This window comes from Ahaetulla prasina, chromosome 3 (genome assembly GCF_028640845.1).
Source record: "Ahaetulla prasina isolate Xishuangbanna chromosome 3, ASM2864084v1, whole genome shotgun sequence".
Classification (NCBI taxonomy): Eukaryota; Metazoa; Chordata; class Lepidosauria; order Squamata; family Colubridae; genus Ahaetulla; species Ahaetulla prasina.
The window spans coordinates 81,416,206-81,438,191 of NC_080541.1; the positions used below are offsets into that span (position 1 = coordinate 81,416,206).

Genomic DNA, 21,986 nt, shown 5'->3' on the forward strand with positions numbered 1-21,986 from the left:
CCGGAGCGCTAAGGAGGCATTGTCCAGGCTCAAGCCAGGTGACTGGCAAACAAAAATAGACTTTTTCCTAGCCGTCCAGCACAGAACCCCAAGCACGGCCACTGGGAAAAGCCCAGCCGAATTGCTAATGGGTCGGAAACTCCGGTGCCCACTTGACCGTTTGAACCCCCATTACACGCCCGAGGGTTACAAGGGGGAACTAGAAAAGACAAGGGAAATGAGCATAGGCGACCGGGTGTGGGCCCGAAACTACGGGGACGGCCCGAGTTGGGTCGCAGGACAAGTAACAAAGATAACCGGCCCAAAATCGTACGTGGTAGAGCTACCAGACAACCGAGTGTGGCGGCGCCACATAGATCAGTTAAGGAAACGAATAACTGACCAAACCAAACCAATAGAGACAGGTAATGACCAATACCACTTTGAATCCACAGCTGACAGTGACCCGGGGGAGGCGCAAGACTTAGCTGAGGTCCCAGAGTTCCAGCGACGCCATCAGGTCCCCGAGGGAAGCAGCAGGGAAAATTCCAAAATTAATCCAAGGCCGGATGGCCAAGAAAAAGAGTCGGCCAATAATCCGGAGCCCGATGGCCCAGAGAAAGAGCTGGGAGGAGAAAACAGCCCCTCCGACCAGCTCACAACACCACCCAGAACTGAACCGCGCAGGTCAGAAAGAACTAGGAGACGCCCAGGTTATTTGCGTGACTACGTCAAAAAATAACATGTAAATAAATATGTAAATAGAGACAAAGTGTTTTCTGGGAGGGGAGGAGTGTTATGTATTAACAGTTGTACCTTTAAATATTTGAGCGGGAAATCAGCACGTTGCTGATTGGACGAAGCCTCCAGCAGAACTGTATAAAAGGAGAGGTTTTTCCCCCAGCCTGTTGCTGGGTTCACCCTATATTAAAGAGCTGTTGTCACTACCCTGGTCTCCAGCCTCGTTACTTCCCGAACGTAACACTACCAAATAGTAATCTGTCACACCGTCCCCACATTCATTAGCCACCATCTGCCTCAGCTTCCCCTCCTTTTATTCATCACCAGCTACTCATCATTATTTATTTTATGTATTAAATTTTTATCCTGCTTTTATTATTTTTATAAATGACTCAAGATAGCCAGATACCTCTTCATACTCCTATTTTCCCCACGACAACAACCTTGTGAGGTGGGTTGGGCTGAGGAAGAGTGATTGGCCCAAGGTCACCCACTCAGCTTTCACGCCTAAGATAGGACTAGACTTCACAGTCTCCTGGTTTCTAGGCCAACATCTTAACCCCTACACCAAACAAATAGATGCCAATTGGTGGGGACTACCCTTATACATTTGCAAACGTGGCTGAAAAGTTAACTGAAGTGTACGTGTGACAAGGCAAATAGGTTTAGGAATGTTAAACTTCAGCAAACTGACAACAGTGAGCAAGCTTTGAGTTAAGTTACTGACTGAGAGAATTCACATCTGCTGTACTAAATAGAACTGTCATCTCTTATGACGTTTGTGCTAAGAATTGTTTTTAATATACAATACCAAGTATATTCAACTCAGAGAGCCAGAGCCATGATGACTCGGCTCTTCAACCAGGTCTTTGATTAGGGAGAGTGACACTTCATCACGCTTGCCATTTTTTATCTTTTTGCATTGTATTGGTTTTATTATCTTTATTGTCTTTGATTGATGTGAGCCACCCAAAATCATTGAGAGCCGAGCAGCATACGTATTTAATAAACTATTAATATTTATAATTAAATGCAACTATAAACATTGTCTTATTTGCCAAAAATGGTAAACAGTCATGCTTGTAAAGATGAACAGCAAATGGCTTCCAAGTCCTGAACATTTTAGACTTTTTCCCCATGTACTCAACCAGCCTCTGAACAGGCCCTAGCAAAACTATTTTCTGCTCCTGGGTCTGTGTGGTGTTGTCTTCATGTTATCCCCGGCCCATAAGTGAGAAAAGTTTATGTCATCTTTAGCTATGCCTGCACGACAAGTACTATTTTTCCTCTTATTCTGGCAGCAACTAACGGCAAATAAAAGAGGTGAAAAATCTGTTATACTTTTATCACTCATTGTTCTGGAAGGAAGGCAGTCGACTCCACGAGAGGCGGGAGGCAGACTGACGTCCAATTTCATGCCAGTACAGTTTTTTGCCAACTCCAAGATGGGTGGGGAGTTCTTCTCAGCAATGAGGAAAGGCCCTTAAAAGAACAAAGAACCGTATAAACAGTTTTCAAATTTTCAGTGAAGAACAAAAGGGCAATTGATTTATCTGCACTTATCTCAACAAAGAGTCCCAGGCACTGGATTATTATGTTTTGATGTTTTAGAGGTTACCCTAGACTCCTGAGTGTTTGTTAATGAATGGCAAAGTGATATCCTGATTGCATTAGAATGCAGGCAAATTCGGCATCCAGGAGTTTCTTAACCCAGTGGATATAAAATCAGGGATGCTCTTGAGGATGGCAACAAGCCCTGCAAGTATATTTTGTCCAGGCTAGCCAAGTTTTGCCAAGTATTCTTCTCAGACAAGATGGAGAGTGAAAAGCAACATTGGAACCATGGGGGACAAAAGATTGTCAGACTCAGTTCCCTAAGAACAGCATCTGGGCACTCCTTACCTTTTTTCCATTTTGCATTCCAGTTGACACAGTGCACATGCCCAAAATAAAACATGGTATTTTGGGTTTATTCCAGAGCAATGATTCACAGATTATTGGGGATTAAAGGAGATAGACACTGGGTATACAGGAAGAGAAGACCAACTATGGTGCCATCTATAGAAGGGGTTATCATCACATTACCTAGGTGGCAGAAAAGTTTTCCGCATCTCTTTTCTGCCATCGAAATGATAATCTGGATTTGGGCAACCCAGAAATGGTAGCCCTACATGTGTGCAAACTAAACCTACTTGGATGTATATTTGCACTTCAAGAAATAGTCAGGTCCCCCACTTTTAGTTTTCACTCACTCCAATCTTTATGATTCTCAGTAAATTGGATCTATTTTGAGATTATGACCAGAGATGACCCAGTCCCTCTGCAGATGGAGCTTGAATTTGTCAAGCTGGGCTTCTCTGTAACTTCAGTATCCCAGTGGATATTTTCAGCTTATGATCTTCTCACACTGGAAAAAAAAAATACAACTCTTAGAAGAATGGCAGGAACAGGTGCCTGGTTAATTCAGCAACTGCCTTTCATTTGAGTTGGGGAAAGAACAGGCTGGGAACTCCACTTTGTCTGATGCTAGAACATCCCATCAATGTTACTCATCCGGTTGCACAATTTAATTATCACTTTGCAAGCCACGCAATAAGGGTCAGATGACTCCGCCAGGGAGTGAGCCAGCAGTTCTGAGAAACGCCTTCTTTTAGTGAAAGGTCAAGGAAACCACCTCTTCCTCATGAAGCAGCCTGAAGGATGAGCTGGTCCACTCGGCATTTATCAACCACAGAGATGGAGACCCAATCAGTTATCAGGGCTATGTCAGCACTTCCTGTCAGACAGGAAACCGTCAGAATCCTGTATCAGGGGACCCATTCTACAGGTGAAGTTACAGACTCACATTAAAATATGCCTGCGTTTCCTAAAGCTTAGCTTGAAGCACAACCACACTTCTTATAAACAGGGGCAGGGGAAACAGGGTCAGGAGCCAGGTCTAATCATACATCCCAGGAGATGGCAATTTTCGGGATGCCTCCAAGATCTCAACTTGTACTGTTTGGCAGATGTTGAAGGATAGAAGAGCCTGTTTTGGAGAGAAAAGTAGAAGGGACAGTCTTCTTTTTTCAGTCCTGTGATTCTGTGCATCGACCTTTTGTGCCCTCTTGTACAATGTTTTAACTCTTTGGCTGGCGTCCATGTATTTAACAACAGCCCTTGGTCCTTGGAATAAATACAGTGTACACTTCAGAGGAGGGTCTCTGAGCAGCTTCACTCGTTAAACAAATCTACTTCCCTGCCTGCCTGCAAACTGCTTTTTGCATTCTTTGAGGAGAAAGGTGGTTAGAAACATAATCATAAAACAATATTTGATAACCAGCATAGCCAGTGATGCCGTTAGATTGTCACCACACCCATGTGCCGTTTCAAGCATTCCAGCCGCTTGGAAACCAGTTTAGATAAGCCCCAAGCAAACATTACACGGCAGCGTTGCTAAGGAATTATAAAAAGATACATCAAGGTTCAAAACCTATTGGAAAGTCACACACTCTAGCCTGAAAAGATTTCAGGCCTGCGGGTTAGCAATAACAAACCAGTGAAAGGAGCACTCTGCACATGGACATGCCGAACAGATTGTTCACCACATGTGAAGTGCAGTAAGGATTGCAGAAGGCCATCCTTGGATACTGAACAAAGTGCAATAAAAATATGATTCAGCTGCAACTTTTGAAGATCTGCAGGTCTCTGTGGAGGGTTGGTACTATGTGTGGCTTTGGAGTGTCAGTTGGGGCAGCCAGCTATATACTCTTGGCCATATCTTAAGATCATCTTCAGAAGCCCTCTAATTTCATCGGGTATCTGCTGTCCAACACAGCTGATGACATAGAGCAGACCCTTCCTCATGATAGAGCCACATATGTGGAATATTCTCCCTAGAGAAATTTAACATGATGCCTTGGTTGTTTGTTGTTGTTATTATTATTTTATTTGTAACCCACCTTCATTACTTTTACAAATAACTCAAGTCTACGAACATATCTAACAGACCTTTCACTCCTTTTTTTCTCCACAACAACTCACTGTGAGGTGAGGTGAGATGGGGCTGAGAGAGTGACTGGCTCAAGGTCACCCAGCTGGCTTTCATGCAGTGGTGAAATCCAAAATTTTTTATTACCGGTTCTGTGGGAGTGGCTTGGTGGGAGTGGTGTGGCTTGGTGGGCATGGCTTGGTGGGCATGGCAGGGGAAGGGTACTGGAAAATCTCCATTCCCACCCCACTCCAGGGGAAGGATACTGCAAAATCCCCATTCCCTCCCCATTCTGGGGACAGCCAGAGGTGGTATTTGCCGGGTCTCTGAACTACTCAAAATTTCTGCTACCAGTTCTCAGAACTGCTCAAAATTTCCACTACCGGTTCTCCAGTAAGAACCTGCTAGATTTCATGCCTGCTTTCATGGCTAAGACAGAACTTGAACTCACAGTCTACTGCTTTCTAGGCTGATGCCTAGAAACCTTTAGCCAGTTTGGTCTAATATTATTATTATTAGGATTTGTAGATGTTCAGACTGGATTTGGTATTTTTATCCACCTGTCGAGTCCTCCCCAAGGACCTGAGATAGGCAGATGTAGATGTTTGATGGTGTTACAGATATTGTCTAATATTACTATAAAACTATCAAATATCTACATCTGCCTATCACAAGTCACAGCTTCCCACAGCTTGGGAAGGACTTGATAGGTGGATAAAAATGCCAAATCGAGTCTGAACATCTGGCCGATTGTGCGACAAACCATAATAATGTTATTATATAATATTATTATAATATTAATATTATTAGGTTAAGAGCAGTGGCGGTGCAGTGGTTAGAATGCAGTTCTGTAGGCTACTTCTTCTGCCTGCTGGCTGCCTGCAATTTGGCAGTTTGAATCTCACCAGGCTCAAGGTTGACTCATCTTTCCATCCTTCCCAGGTTGGTAAAATGAGGACTCAGATTGTTGGGGGCAATAGGCTAACTCTGTAAATCACTTAGAGAGGAACTGTGAAGCGGTATATAAGTCTAAATGCTATTGCTACTGCTAAAGACCTTTCCATTTTCCAAGATCTAAAATGCCCCTGTTTTATATTAGAGTTGTTCTCGGAATTTGATTGTCTGACTTCTAATTCATCCTATGAAAGGGAGGCATGTAATTCCTTTTCTCAGAAGTAAAATTATCCAGTCAAAATTCTTTAGTGCAGACCCATATGGATGCTTAACTGGGAGACAAATGGTCTGGTCTCAGCTTGTTGTTTATATGGCCTCTGGCAAGTGATTTCTTGAAATGCTTATGTATACAACTTGTCGATTAAATTGGGCTCTTCTGTGGATCACATTTTGAGACAATAAGGTCGAGTCTGAAAGCTTAGGAATCCAGCCCAGGAACAGATAGGGATGACATCCATCCAATTAACCAGAGGCAGAGCTAGGCTGTGGAGGGTCCAGGTTAAGACCTGACTAATAAAGCTCCCTGAAAGTCAAAAAACATGCGGCCACACCAAAGCTTTAATAGCCATCTTTACTGCAGTTACAGTAATAGTCTCGATGGCTGACAACGCAATTTAAACACTTTTATCTGGGAATAGTCCATTGAGTTGGATGCAATTCTGCCTAGGGATAAACTATGAGAGTAACTGAGAGAGTCACTCTGTGATTTCAGGAGACAGGAGCATCCGCTGTGTGTAAAAAATATAGACAGCAGCTGCAAACGTTTTCATCAAAGCCACACTTTTTCTTTTTTTTTTTGCATGTGTTACATGCAATACATATGGAAAATATACTCGGACTTCAATTGACTTGTTCCAACCACCATCTTGACTTTTTAAATCTCCTTTGCTGGTGCCCTACCACAAAAGGATATAAAGTGATCTTATAATGCTCCCTGATATCATTCATATATTTATCCATTTGTATGTGGACATTGCAAATCATGGCATTCCTCCAAAAGTTGCCACCAGAAGAGATAATGTACTACATCTATGAGGCAGTGGTGAAATCTGAACTGGTTTACTACCAGTTCGCTGGCCGCGCATGTGTGCCGTGTGCCAAACGCGAGCTGTGCAGGGGTGGGTTCTACTTACCTTTACTACCGGTTCGCAACGGGAGCGCACGTGCACTGATGATATCCGGGTTGGTGGTCTGAGCTTCCCGCCGATTTTACTACCAGTTCTTGTGAACCGGTCCGAACTGGGGGCAACCAGCTGTGCGCATGGGCGCAGTGCACACCAAATGGAGGCTTGGGAAGGGAAGTAGAACATCATGGGGATGGTGGTAATCAGCTGTGGCGTGTGATCATGGGAACTTTTTAAAAAACTTTTTAAAAGCATTTTTTACTACCGGCTCGGGCGAATAGTTAGTAAAAAATGCTTTAAAAAAAGTTTTAAAAAAGGCTCTGACGATTGCGCGGCACAGCTGTGATCGTCGGAGCCTTAAAAAAAAATTTTTTAAAGCACTTTTAACTACCGGTTCAGGTGAATATGTAGTAAAAATGTTTTAAAAAAGTAAAAAAAAAAAAGTTCTGATAATTGTGCGTTGGTCAGCTGATCGTCGGAACTTTTTTTTTTTTTTACATTTTTTTACATTAAACCAGTAGCATTTTTTACTACCAGTTCGGGTGAACTGGCCCGAACCAGTAGTATTTCACCCCTGCTATAAGGATTAATTACCTGGACTGTAATTAACTGGATCTAATTGGCACACAGGTAGCCCTCGACTTACAACAATTGGGGCCAGATTTTCCATTGCTAATCAAGGCAGTTAAGTGAGTCGCATCCAATTTCATGACCTTTTTATCCTAGTTGTTAAGTGAACCATGCAGTTGTTAAATGAATCTGGCTTCCCACATTGACTGTGCTTGTTGAAGCCAGCTGGGAAGGTCACAAAGGGTGATCGAATGATACTGGGACATCATAAATACATGCCGGTTGCCAAGCGCCCGAATTCTGATCACAAGATCATGGGGAGGCTGCAATGGTCATAAGTGCAAGGATTGGTTATAGATCACTTTTTCAGCGCTGTTATTACTTCGCATGGTTGCTAAACTACTGATTGTAATTCAAAGAAAACCTGTAGTGGTTAAAGTGCTGGCGTATGAACCAGGAAACTCTGACCTTTAGTCCTACCTTAGCATGAAATCCATCTAGGTGACTTTCTTTCTGAGCCCAATTCACGTCACAGAGTTGTGATGCAAACAGGAGGAAGAGAAGGAAGGAGTAATATGTACATTCACCACCTTAAGTTCCCTGTAAAGTAATAAAGGCAAGATTAAAAAAAATCAAAATCAAAAAACCGATTTCAATTTTAATTATATGTGAATTATATAACCTATAACTGAATTTGGTCCTGTGCGCGCCCATTTCTGGCACTCCACTCAAAAGCCAAGTATGCTTCTAAGTCTGAAAAAATGCACTCTTGCCATACGCTGTGAATTCATTGTTTGTCTGAGGAAATAAATCATTGACAAAGAGAAGGCATTGCCAGGTCCCAAACTGTTTCGAAAAAAAGAAGCTTAAAGCAAAAACAATTAAACACCCCAACAAGGAGGACTAAAAATATTTGGCAGCCACAGCATATAAACTGGTGTGTGTGGAAAATTGGGAGTGGATTGTAGCTTTGAGGAATAGGCCCAAAGGGTTTTAACTGGGATGATCATGTAGAGAGAAATCCTGCCCAGTGCACATTTGCTTCTGGGCCCCATCTTGAAAATGGATGGTTTTTGTTTGAAGAATCCTGAAATTCCAAAAATGATCTGACAAATGTAATTAAAGGGCTCAAGGAAAAACAGGCCTGTGTACCGTTTTTCCTCAGAACCTGCTTAAGAATCCAGCAGCCAGGAGAAACTCATAACTTTGAAAATAACTTCTGAAAGGTATTCTAATCACCGAATATAGAGCGGAAAAACATTTCCATGGCCTAGAATTCATTTTTTCTTTTTCTTTCCTCACACTCAAACACACAGAATTAGAATAGAATAGAATAGAATTGAATAGAATTGAATTTTATTGGCCAAGTGTGATTGGACACACAAGGAATTTGTCTTGGTGCATATGCTCTCAGTGTACATAAAAGAAAAGATACGTTCATCAAGGTACAACATTTACAACACAATTGATGATCAATATATCAATATAAATCATAAGGATTGCCAGCAACAAGTTATAGTCATACAGTCATAAGTGGAAAGAGATTGGTGATGGGAACTATGAAACGATTAATAGTAGTGCAGATTCAGTAAATAGTCTGACAGTGTTGAGGGAATTATTTGTTTAGCAGAGTGATGGCCTTCGGGAAAAAACTGTTCTTGTGTCTAGTTGTTCTGGTGTGCAGTGCTCTATAGCGTCGTTTTGAGGGTAGGAGTTGAAACAGTTTATGTCCAGGATGCGAGGGATCTGCAAATATTTTCACGGCCCTCTTCTTGATTCGTGCAGTATACAGGTTCTCAATGGAAGGCAAGTTGGTAGCAATTATTTAGGGGCAAGCAATTAATTAGGGGCAAGGGGTGGTATTTTTGCTTTGGGTTTGTCATATAGAAGAGACTAAATGTAGAAATACATCTCTTCTTTAGAAAAAGAAATGCCGGCTCCCTTCTGCATGGCTGACTTTGCAGTTTTAGCAATCAAGCCCTTATATAAATCAATTATAATTAGTATTTACTTCAAGAACGTCTAGGGTGTTTTTATTGTCGCCAAAACAGGATCCAAAGGGATGCAAAGATATTAAAATATCTATATAACTGCACCTCATAAAATCATTTTCGAGCACTGACAACAGCTGTTAAAACATGGTCATAAAAAAACCATGCTTATTAAAGCAAATATGACGGAAATGGTAGAAAAGGAAACCAAATCATAATCACCATTTGGGAGGACCCGCTACCTAAAACATTAATCTTTAATCCTTCAAACACCGAGAGAGGGGGCTAAATACACAATTGCAGGCAACTTTTTCTATAGCACGTAGCCTATTTGGAATTGACCCTTCCATGCCTCATAAAATGGCCCTCCGTTTTTTGTTTTGTAATACTCATTTTTATTAAAGTCAGGCACAAAGGAGCCCATTTTCCCAGCAGTAAGGGTAGAGAGAACAGGATTTACTCTGAACAGGAGGTCAGTACCCAAAATGTGCCTCAAAGGTACAGGAAGCCATCAAACCTCCTTTTGTGCTCCTCTCACAATTGCCAAAAAGCAGCACTATTATTCTTTTCCCATACTGAAACGAAAACTATAGAAAAATGATTGTACAGGTAGTCCTCGACTTACAACAGTTCATTTAGTGACCATTCAAAGTTACAACGGCACTGAAAAAAGTGACTTATGACCGTTTTTCACAAGTTACAACCTTGGAAAGCATCCCCATGATCATGTGATCAAAATTCAGAGGCTTGGCAACTGATTCATACGACCATTGCTGTGTCCCAAAGTCACATGTTAACCTATTGCAACCTTCTGACAAGCAAAGTCCATGCGGAAACCAGATTCACTTAGCAACCAGGTTACTAACTTATCAACTGCAGTGATTCATGCAACAATTGTCGCAAAAAATGGGACAAAACTCACTTAACAAATGTCTCAGTTAGCAACAGAAATTTTGGGCTCAATTGTGATCATAAGTCAAAGACTACCTGTATAAGCCGTACAATAATCTTGCATAGTTTGAACAAATTAAACCTCCAAAAACACAAAAGGGGAAAAAGGGAGAGAAAATGCTGTCCTTGCCTTTAAGCAAGGCACAACCACTCGGCAATATGCCTCCATATACTACAAAACTTATCCCCTATTTTTTTTTTAATGTGGCCTTTGGCCATCACATGATTCCCTGCCTCTACATTAGCGCATTGTTGAAAACAATAACCAGCCAGTCCTTTTAACTGAGTCTTGGAGCACTGAAGCAGCCAAGGCAGTTGTGTCACCCCAAGAGAATCAAGTAAGTTCCTTCCTCAATGCTACCCTCTCCCACCATGTTTGGGGAGGAGATCAAGGTTTGTTGAAAAAAGCTACCAGTCACAAGAACAATTGTTATTCAATCCGGATTGAACAAAGTTGACCCTCCTCATCGGCCACGTTATGCCGTTGAGAGAGCACAACTACCTGCAACTGGGAAGTCAAAAGATCTGAAGGCAGACTGCAGCCATTTCTTTTAAATATGCTGATTGGCCACTGTAAAATGCCCTTAAGGCACAGATCCTCTCCCCCTCTCCCTCCACCCCATAACTCTCTCTGAGATGATTAGAGACAGATGGTCAGGCGATAAGATATTTAAAAATTGACTAGGTCACCCACAGAGCTGTACATCTCTGGGTATCCCGGCCAACAACATTCCTTTAAAGTCAGAACTGGCTTTTCCAGATAGGGCAGATGTAGATAGCCATGCAGGATACTTCTGCATGATGCAGAGAAGAAAAGAAAGGGCAGGATGGAGCTGAGGAAAAAGACGGTCGAGGAAATAAAAATGGAGCCCTGAAGAGAATAAATTGTCTCCCCCTCTATCCTTTGTTTAAAAAAGGGTCTTCATCTTGGGGGTTGGAATTCGCCATGGGAGAGGAACCAGCAATTAGGGATCCTCAAACCTATTTCATACTCACAATAAATAAGAAAAATGTGCCCATGAAACAGATCTTTGCCCACCCTGCTGTATATGTGTTAGCTTCTCTATTTGAGGCAAAGGTGTGATGGAGCTCAGAGTGTTGCACAGCTAGGAGCCTCTCAATAAAAATCCTATTTTTCCCCCCTCCAAAAGGCTATTCATTTCCATCACAGTTCACGTGGCAGACTTTGAAACCATTTAACTATCTCTGTGTTTACCCCCTCAAGTCCTCCTTAGTAAATCAGTCTACAAGGCCACGTTAATGTTCGCTACCAAGCATGCCTTGGCCAACACCTGCTTTTCACATCACACTCCAGCATGCACAACTCTCTCAAATGGATCACATAAGGGCAGATGTTGATCACACGGCATCACAAGAGCTGCCCTGTTCTCAGATCGGCCTCGCAGCACACTTTCCACTCCAGAATACCCTAAAGCAGATGGCCTGAGCCTCCCCTCCTTAAATGTGTTGGATATGACCCACTATCCCAAAACAGCACTACCCTGGATAGGGAGGATGCAATTTTGATCTGACATATAATAGGGAGATGCCAAGGTTGGATAAAATTGAAACAGAGGGCAAGTTGCGGCACTGATAAGGGGAGGACAAAGGTTTCAGATGGGAAGGGAAAAAATTCACAATACCTAGGCCTGCTCTTAAAATTAAATTAAGGATTTAATCTGCATTTAGCTGCATTTGTTAAAACAGCAACAATGCACTTCGAGACAATTCGAGAAATGTTTATTAAAGCAGGTCTCAAAAGCAATTCCAGCATTGCCTAGATTCCACAAACCCCATTTCAGAATTTCAGGAAAAATCTCACAACACCCCTAGGAGGTAGGCTGAGATTGATACTATTAGCATCGGCCGTGTATCAATTACAAGTATGCTGTGGCTGAGAAAACAAGTGGAGGCCATCTGAAGAATTTGGGATAGATGCAATAAGGTCTTTGTGACCTGTCAGTCATATTTTTAAGCACTGCATACTGCTTTTTGCGCCTCCTTTTACTCAGGGGAATTTGTAAGCTTTGCATGTATCCTTATAATTCAGTTACGCCTATTATGAATAACAACAATATTTAAAAGGTAGAATTATTTAGGGCTACAAAAAGAGGTAGAAAAATTAAAATAAATACATTGGCACACATTTGCCAGAATTCTGGGATCTGCTAAGAAACCATCACATATGTTCTGAATTCTTGCTGACCTTCCCTAATTGCAGCAAACTCTTTGACTTTCCTTTCCCGCCTTTCCCTAAAGGATTGCCAGGTTTGTGTAGTGGTTAAGGAGCTGACCTAGAAACCAGAGGCCTGCTAGTTCTAACCTCACCTTAGGCCTGAAAGCCAGCTGGGTGACTCTTGGGCCCAATCTCTTTCTCACCTACCTCAAAGGATTGTTGTTGTGGAGGCGGGAAAGAGGAGGAGGAGGAAGAAGGAGTATTATGTATGTTCCGTGCCTTGAGTTACTTATAAAGCAATTACAATTGAACTACACATAGTAATAAAACATAACAAACTAATAAGTAAATAATAAATTACCTTCCCGTAAGGACGCGGTGGCTTAGTGGGTAAGACGCTGAGCTTGTCGATCAAAAGGTCGGCAGTTCAGCGGTTCGTGCTAGTGCTGCGTAATGGGGTGAGCTCCCGTTACTTGTCCCAGCTTCTGCCAACCTAGCAGTTGCAAAAAATGCAAGTAGAAAAATAGGGACCAGCTTTGGTGGGAAGGTAACAGTGTTCCGTGCATCTTTGGCGTTGAGTCATGCCGGCCACATGACCACGGAGACGTCTTCTGACAGCACTGGCTCTTCGGCTTTGAAACGGAGATGAGCACCGCCCCCTAGAGTCGGGAACAACTAACATGTATGTGCGAGGGGAACCTTTACCTTTACCTTAAATTACCTTCCACTCAAGTACATCTTAAACTCTATCCACAGCATCAACCAGATGCAGAAAGTGGAGGGAGACATTCCAAATAGAACAGGGATGTTTGTTGGGACCAAAGGATTTAGCTGGTGCTACTGGGAATTGCGATCACATCCTCTCTGGAGGGTACCAGCTAATTCTCTCCAAGCTCTCCAGGCCTTGTCAAAAGGAGGTCAGCAATCAGAATGTCCCTTTTGCTCGTATACATTTCTGGGTGCAGTCCAAGAGGTTAGGACCACCATTTAAGGCCCAGAGTTCTTTTGGAGCATAGTTATTCCTAAAATGTTAATTCATCTCAGTGCCCAGCCAGTCAGCTCAGCTCAGCTCACAGGCATGTGCTGCCAGTAGCAGCATTTCTCACCCCTCGGCATGGATTTACCTCTGAAGACCTGGGCCTTCACAGTTTTCTCTTTTGGCTGACAGCCAGTCCTTGAGGGGAATGACCTTAAGAACACACCATGCAGGTCCCATTCATGTAGTTAGCATCTGATTAACTTTGGGGTTTTTGATTTAATCCCTAGTGTGATCTTCCTGCAGAAATACAGAGACGTTTGCTTCACGTTATGCCTTCTCAAGCAGCAGAGTAGCTATTGGGTCTCTGTGTCCTTGATTCCTGGCATAAGACCGTAGGACTTTAACCGGTGGATCAGGAAAAGCAGCTCACAATATTTTAGCCTTTATTGAGATAGCCAAGCCAACAGGAATAATACAACCTTTCCAAGCGATTTCACACAAAACTGGTAGTTTTGTAGGAATGGTGGGAATACTTTCTGAAGGCTGGGAGTTGCATCAGACAGCTGAATTCTCCAATGTCCGCAGTTTCACTCCCCCTCTAGATGGTGCAGAAAGATCAGGTGCTGGGAAGGCTTGGCAGAAGAGCAGCTGTAGCCAGGTCACCTGTTCTATGCTTGCTCAGACTATCTGTAGCTTTAACCAATGCATGCCATTTAGCCTTTATTTCCACGTACGTCCAAGCTAGATCAGGATATTGCACATTGGGGTAGGGAGATTTTAAATCAGAGATGTCTAATCAGATCCCGCTCCCTACTAGTGGGTTTCTGAAACTTTGAATTTGTTAAAATTTCCTGACAGAACAATTAATCAGTGGAAAGGCTTGCCTCCAGAAATTGTGGGTGCTCCGACACTGGAGTTTTTAAAAAAGAGATTGGAGAACTATATGTTTAAAATGGTATAGAGTTTCCTGCTTGAGCAGGGGGTTGAACTAGAGGAACTCCAAGGTCCCTTCCAACTCTTGTTTTGTTATTCTTCCAAAAATGTTCATTCTCTAAGCTTTAAGGGCAGAAAATTATTAAATGCAGGGCAAGCAATCGTCCTAAAGTATTTAATTAACTGAACTTCATTATAATTGCACTTACACTGATATGAATTCAATTTGATTTTTGCCCTGGCCCCACCTATATTTTTGGAGATTGACTCTGAACTAAAAAAAATGACTCAATGGCCAGCACAGCCTTCAATCCTGGAATATTTTTGGTTTTCTAATGCAGATTGATTCCTTGTGCCTATTATCTGCATTGCCAATAGGTGATCTTTTGAAGTAACTATGCAAAGCATCTGTCCTACTCTCAAACTGCAGCCCTTCCCCTGGGGGTTAACTGAGGCAGCTCTCCTCTATTCCCCCTGGTGAAGGCTCAAACCACTGTCTCCAATTTCCCCACCCTGTGCTCTGTGCAATGAACCAATGGAGCCTGCTGACCTTGTCATTGTAATAGGTCTTCAATTGATGGAATGCGAAACTTGCTGCTGAGAGGGATGTGCTGGGTACAAGGGTAGCATTATTCACCACTGTTAGTTTTTATTAAAGACGGTCCATATGTCAGACCTTGAAAGCACAACTATATTTTATTTGAAGAACTACACCAAGGGATGCACCAAAGGGCTGAAAATAGGGATTGCTTCTAATTACAATTACTAAAGGGCATTACTGAAGCAGAGCGTTGTATTAGGCATTGCTCTACTACTACTAAATGCAGTACATCTCTGCACTCTCCATGTGTGCAGTACACTGCATTCTCCATGTATTTTCCAACACATGGAGAAAAGAGCTGCATTTTCCCAAGGCCAGCTTTCAGAAATTATATAGAAATTATATAGAAATTTATAGACTTCTACAAGCTATATGCATATGGATCTATGAAGGGGGATACTATAAGCTAAATTAGTGTCTGGCAGCTCACAGCTTACATCTATGCAAAATAAGTGCAATGTCCTTTCACAGTAGCAGGTAATCATTTCAGCACTGCAAAGAAAATTAACATCTGTCGTAAGAAAGAACAGCATGGCCTCTCTTGATAGCCCCGAAGAATAGATTGAAGCCTCAGTATTAGATTTAATTCAAGAACTAAAGACATCATGGCCTTTGAAGATGATGGCATTAAGCTGTTAATCATCTGGGCTGGAGTGATGGAAGCAAACAGGATGGCCACCAACAGCAAAAAAGGAAGTCCAGAAACTCAAGGCCGGAAGCAGATAATCAGGCAACATATTCAGAGTAGACATTAACTTATCCAGATTAAAGTATCCCAGATAAGGACCAGGAACCTAGGAACTGAAAAAAAACTGCAAGATGAGAGGATCAGCAGTGAATAAATCAAGAAGCCCAACAGTATTTGAATGCAAAGATCAGTTGAGACAACTAGTTTTAATTTTCCCCTTTCAGTGACACTGTACTGGAACTATTTATTTATATCTATTTTAAGGGAACCGATTAAAATAAGTGGAAGTTCAAGACATCCCTTCTTTTCCTTCTCTACTTTTTTAGTGTTGGGAGAAAGAATATCTCGCTTCTCCAATCTTGGAGAAATAAGCAGATGAGAAGACTACATTTGCAATTTCTATTCAGTGGAAAGAAAAAGAGAAGAAATAAAAGAACTGATGGATTAAGAGTCTGACCTTCCATATAGACCTCACATGGTAGGAAGTAACACCAAGCTGACGTTCGCTGGATTCCAAAACTAAGTACGGGCAGATTTAGCTAACTTATGAATAAGGACCGAGTAGGAATGCTAGATGAAGAATTTGGAAAGTATCCGAGAAGAAAGCAGTGATAAACTAACATTTGAGCTGCTCCCAAGATTACGTGGTTATCTTACATTTGAGCTTTTCCTTGAAGAGTTTATTTTCATCTTATAAAATACTTTCCTCAAACGATGAAGGAGTAGTTATCGGTAGCTTATTTACTTTTGTTCTAATGACTTTGACATTTCTAGAGATTTATTTCTCAAACGCTTAACATGTAACAAGTTTGAGTTAGTGCCATTTCTTCAAGTTCTTCTTTCGGATGCTTGGTTAAAAAGAAAGCCCACTAGCATATTGGTTCTTGCATGAATAAATTTATCTCAATAACAGCTAACTAAGAAGGGCATCAGGGTCTGCCTTGCCAGATAGATTTAAGGAGTTAACCTAACAAAAGAGTATGGCTTTTATTGGGCAGCCATAGCTGCCATCTTGACTTTTTTGATCCTTATAGACACTTCTGCCATCATGACCACTTCAAAACAGAGAACCACCCAGATAATGCTGAAATTTAGTGGTGCAATCTTCTGGTAGCATTTTCAAAAGAAAGAGGAAAAATTTAAAAGGTGTGAGCTAAGCCTAAAATGTTTAGTTTACTTCAGTAAGCGAACGTATGTTTACCTCACTCTACCTAACCCAGGAAAAATCTAAACCTTCTAAATCTAGCCTGTTCATCATATTTTTATTGCATATACTGCAATCCTCTTGACTGCCAGAAAAGAAATTTATTTTAGAAAGAAATGATGTTGATGGAATGATGTTGCCATTTGTCGTGTCCCACTCCTCCGCTGACGGCCGGGTCAGGGAAATCCGAATCAGGCTTGCCTCTGCAGCTCTGCCCAAAGTCCTAGCAAAGTCCTCAGAGCAGGCAGGAGACCAGTAAGTGACTTCAGCAAGATAAGTTCGACTTTGCCTGACTCAGAGACTGCCAGAAAGCAGATCCTTTATATAGGCCATGGGGTGTGGCTCCATGACTCAGCACTCATTAAGGCCTGCCCCTCCCTTCCTTCTGTTGCCTCCGCCTATCCAATCTTCTGATGCGATGGTCACTCCAATCAGCTGTTGGAAGTAAACTTTCCTCAGGCTCACATGCTGTGGAGGAGGGGGAGGGGTCTAGCTGCTCCGTTTGCCTGGGCATGGAGCCAGGGCTGGGGCCGGGGGATGCTCCCTCCTCTGCAGCCTGCTTGGGCATGGAGCCAGGGCTGGGACTGGAAGGTGCCCCCTCCTCTGCAGCTTGTCTGGGCATGGAGCCAGGACTGGGCCCGGGAGGCAAACATTCCTCCGTGTTCGGGAGCAGATAAGCAGACCCCGGCTGCGGTGAGAGCGGACAAGACACAACACCATTAGCTATCTGGTCTCAGTCTTCTCCATTATAGTGGCAAGTATTGCATTTCCGTTTAAATCATTATTTCAGTTCTGAAATAATGTAACGTATAAACCAGCACATGCACATGTTATGCAGATTGGTACTATATGTGCCATTTGGGTAATATTTTTCTTCTTTTATCAGTTCTCTTGTCAAAATTATGTTAATGGCACAGAAATGCTGTCTTTTGCAATGGGTAAACCCCTCCCCCAGCTGAAACATTTTTTCTTAGCTCATAAGTACGTAAAGAGTATGGACTGCATTCATTTATTTTTAGTGGCCCAAACATGAGCCAGCCACTTTAAAAACAAAGGATCATATAATCAAATTCAAGCATGGCAACAGTTCAGCCAACCAGTCTATTTGTTGGATCGGGCGATTGAGGAGGCAGGAGACAGGTCATGTGTAACAACAGATCTTTATTGTGTGGTGTGAACTCAGCAAATAAACCACAGGAGAAGCTCTCCTTATATACTATTCTGGCTGAGGCACCAGCCAATCAACAACATGTATTTTCCCTCCAAAAGTTCCCTCCAAAAGTCAAATACATTACACCCCTCTCTTCCCAGAAAACACTTGGTCAGAAATTTACAACTATTTACATAGATAACCAGGACATTCCCCTATGTCTGTGGACCTACGCAACTCAGTTCTAGGTGGGGAGTTGTGCTGGTTGGAGGGACTTTCTGTTCCTCCCAGCTTGTCCAATGGGCCTTGTTGGATTTGTTTGTGGGCAGACGGTTCTTCTATTGGGAGTGGCTGATCGGGAGGGCAGCGCTGGACACCGAAGTCCTCAGGTAAGTCCTCCGAGCACTTCGGGTTTGAGATAGCTGTTGGTATAGATGATTGGTAGTCAGGGACTGGTTTTTCTGTTTGTGGTACTGGTTCGGTTTCTAATCGTTTGCATAATTGATCGATATGTCTTCGCCAGACCCTCCCGTGACCCATGTCCACCACGTAGGACTTTGGGCTTATTATATCGGTTATGTGCCCAGCTAACCAGAGTGGCATAATTCAGCATAATTCCTAGCAAAAACTGGAGTTCCTACTAGAAATCCCCTCGTTTTGGTTCCCATTCCCTGGTACCCGTCTGGGGAATAGTTGGGGTTGAGCCTGTCTAATGGGCAATAGAGTCTTTGGCCCATTAGTAATTCGGCCAGGCTTCAACCTGTGGCCATGCACGGTGTGCCGTGTTGGACTGATAGAAACATGTCTAGTCTAGCCTGCCAGTCCCCGGGCCCTAGCCGGCCTAACACTTTTTTGGCGGATCTCACAAAGCGTTCCACAAGGCCATTTGAGGCCGGATGGAACGGGGCAGACAGGGCATGGCGAATTCCCAACCCGGCGAGGTACCCTTCAAACTGGGTCGCAGTGAACTGAGGCCTGTTATCGGACACCAGGGTGTCCGGTAACCCGTGCGTTGCAAAGAGTTTGCGGAGGGCCTTAATGACAGCCTCTGCTGTGGTGGATTTCATCAGAATGATTTCCAACCACTTTGAAAAAGCATCCGTGACTATCAAAAACATTTGGCCATGATACAGACCAGCAAAGTCTATATGTATATGTGCCCAGGGGCCTTGGGTTTTTTCCCTCTCTCTAACCGGGGCTACCGTGGGTGCTGGCCTGAATTCTTGGCATGGGGGGCATCTGGCAACCCATATCACTATCCATGTTGGGCCACCACACATAGCTTCTAGCAAGCCCCTTCATTCTAACAATTCCGGGGTGACCAACATGTAGCATCTCCAGAACATTATCCTGTACAAGAGTGGAACCACAATATGGTCACCCCATAACAAACACCCTCTCTGGGTAGATAATTCATACAGTTTCATTAAAAAATATTTGAATTCCGCGCCAATCGAGCTGCTCGGCCACCCCATTTGCACCCAGCCCATTACAGTTTTAACAATATAGTATTTACAAGAGGCCCTCATCACTTCAGCAGAAGTGAGAGGTCCAGAGTCCAAAGAGTCTATCAGCAGCAAAGGGACTCCGGAGGTTGGGTCATCAAGCAGTTCTGGTAGTGGGCACCTGCTTAATGCATCAGCGTGTCCCAAGTCTTTGCCCGGTTGGTAAGTCAAGTGGTAAGAGTAGGCAGCCAGAAAAATAGACCACCTAGACAGTCTTGGGGATAATGCCATGGGAGTGGGGCAATCCCCAGCCAGCAGCCTAAGCAGGGGGCGATGGTCAGTGACCAGTTCGAATGTCCTTAAAAAAAGATACTCATGACATTTTTTGACCCCAGCTACGAGAGCCAGGGCCTCCCTTTCCAGCTGGCTATAATTCCATTCAGCGCTGGACAGGGTGCGAGAGTAATAGGCGATGGGCACCTCTGCCCCATTAGGTAGTCTATGGCATAGGACTGCACCTACACCAAAGGGGGAGGCATCGCATGCTAGCACAAGGGGAAGCGTTCCATTGTACTGGAGAAGGAGGCTATCCGCAGACAGGAGTTTCTTAACGGCAGCAAATGCCCTAGATTCTGCTTTTCCCCAGACCCACGGTGATTTTTTGGCAAGTAGCTTATGTAGGGGCTCCGCCACGGTCGCCTTGTCCTTCAGGAACATCAAATAGAAGTTCAAGAGTCCCAGGAAGGCTTGCAGGTCAGCCTTAATTTTTTGGGGTGGGAGCCCTCTTTATAGCCCTAATTTTACTCTTGGTGGGGTGTATGCCTGATTGGTTTTAGGGTTATTGTACCCTAAAAATTCCACTGCTGGCACAGCAATCTGACACTTATTTAGTTTGACCTGTAGCCCAGCAGCTCTAAAAACTGACAGTACTCTCCTCAACTGGACCCCCAACTGTTGATCGTCTGCTGAGGGTATTAGTACATCATCAAAATAGGGTACTACCCCAGGTGTTCCTTGTAGCAGACGTTCCATTAAAGACTGTAAGATGCTGGGGGCCACGCTGACTCCAAATTGGAGTCTGGTACATTTAAAAGCACCTCTGTGCTTTACGATTGTTTGTGCTTCTGCCATAGCGCCATCTACCAGCAGTTGCTGATATGCCTGTGCAAGGTCTAACTTAGCGAATGTCTTGCCAGGGCCTAATGAGTGCAGGAGGTGCTGTACTATTGGGACTGGGTACACGTTCTTTTGGAGTGCCTTATTCAAAGTCGCTTTGTAGTCCGCACAGATGTCGACAGACCCATCTGGTTTTACCGGGGTCATTATTGGCGTTTCCAATTTGGCATGATCAATGGGGACTAAGATGCCCTGCTGTACTAATTTGTTGAGTTCTTGGTCGATCTTAGCTTTGACAGCGAAAGGCACCTGTCTGGCTTTTAATCTAATTGGGGCTACCAAAGGGTCTAAATTAAAAGAAATAGGGGTCCCCACATACTTGCCCAGGTGTTCCTTGAAGACATCCTGGAATTCCTGGAGGAGGTTTTCTTTCAGGCTGCTTCCAATGGTGTGCACGCCAATAACCCCCATCCCCAAGGCTCGGAACCAGTCTAGTCCCAGGAGGCTTGGGAGGTTTCCTCTGACTATGGTGACAGGCAGGTTCTTTTCATGGTGGCTATACTTCACAAGGAATGTGGCTATGCCTTCGACGGGGATTCAATTCCCCTGATAGTCTCGGACCCTCAGCCGCTGTGGTTGTAGCTGGTTCCTTTTGAGGTTCGGCAATGCTGTTTTCAATTTGGCCCAGGACATAATCAAGATTGATGAGCTGGTGTCTATTTCCATTGTACATGGGGCACTTTTTATCTCAACAATCGTGTGCATCTTTTCTTCTGGGATGGCCATGGCTTGGCCAATCCTCGTCTGGAAAGTCCCAGAGTTGTTAAACTTCTTGGCCTTCTGTGGTTGGCTCCTTTGACAGGCGGCGGCTGGTTGGCTGGCTTGGTGATAATTCTATTCTTTTGGCAAGAAGGTTGGTTTGCCCGGCACACCTGCGCCATATGTCCCTTTTTCCTGCATTGCCTACATATAGCGTCTGTTCTGTTCTCCTTCCCCACTTCAGACCCACGAGCTGGCCTTCAGCCAGTGGATTCACAGCTCTTATCAGTCCTGGCAGAGAAATCGTGGTTTCCTGCCAAAGTTCAAACAAATGACTCACATAGCAAGACTTTCAGCTCTTTTTGAAACGGTTCACCTAAACTTTTACTTCCCGTGGAGTGAGAGCAGTCCCAAAGCTCCTTTCTCTCAATGCTTCCTTTTGATGACGCCGCCTCTCTAATCTTCTGAAGCGTGGGTCAAGCCAAGCTTGATTATTATTATCAGCTGGGTCTGAAGGCGTAGCCTGGGGAAGGGAGGAATCAGGGGATGACGGCCTCATTACGTCCTCCGACTGGTCTGGTTCTGGCTCCTGGAGCCGAGCCACAGGAATCGGTGCTCTCGAGGTAAGCCTTACCAGCCCTTCCCCCTCACTCTC

At 43.6% G+C, this 21,986-nt stretch overlaps 1 long non-coding RNA gene across 1 annotated transcript in view; it reads right to left on the reverse strand.

Moving 5' to 3' along the window:
• Nucleotides 1–2,994: 2,994 nt before the first annotated feature.
• LOC131194657 (uncharacterized) overlaps nt 2,995–21,986 on the reverse strand; it is a 79,240-nt gene continuing 60,248 nt past the window's right edge. Inside the window, exons 3-4 of the long non-coding RNA XR_009154260.1 lie at nt 7,819–7,938; nt 2,995–3,127 (exon numbers count right to left, since the gene is read on the reverse strand). This is a non-coding gene — a long non-coding RNA (uncharacterized LOC131194657). The remainder of the gene's footprint in view (nt 3,128–7,818; nt 7,939–21,986) is intronic.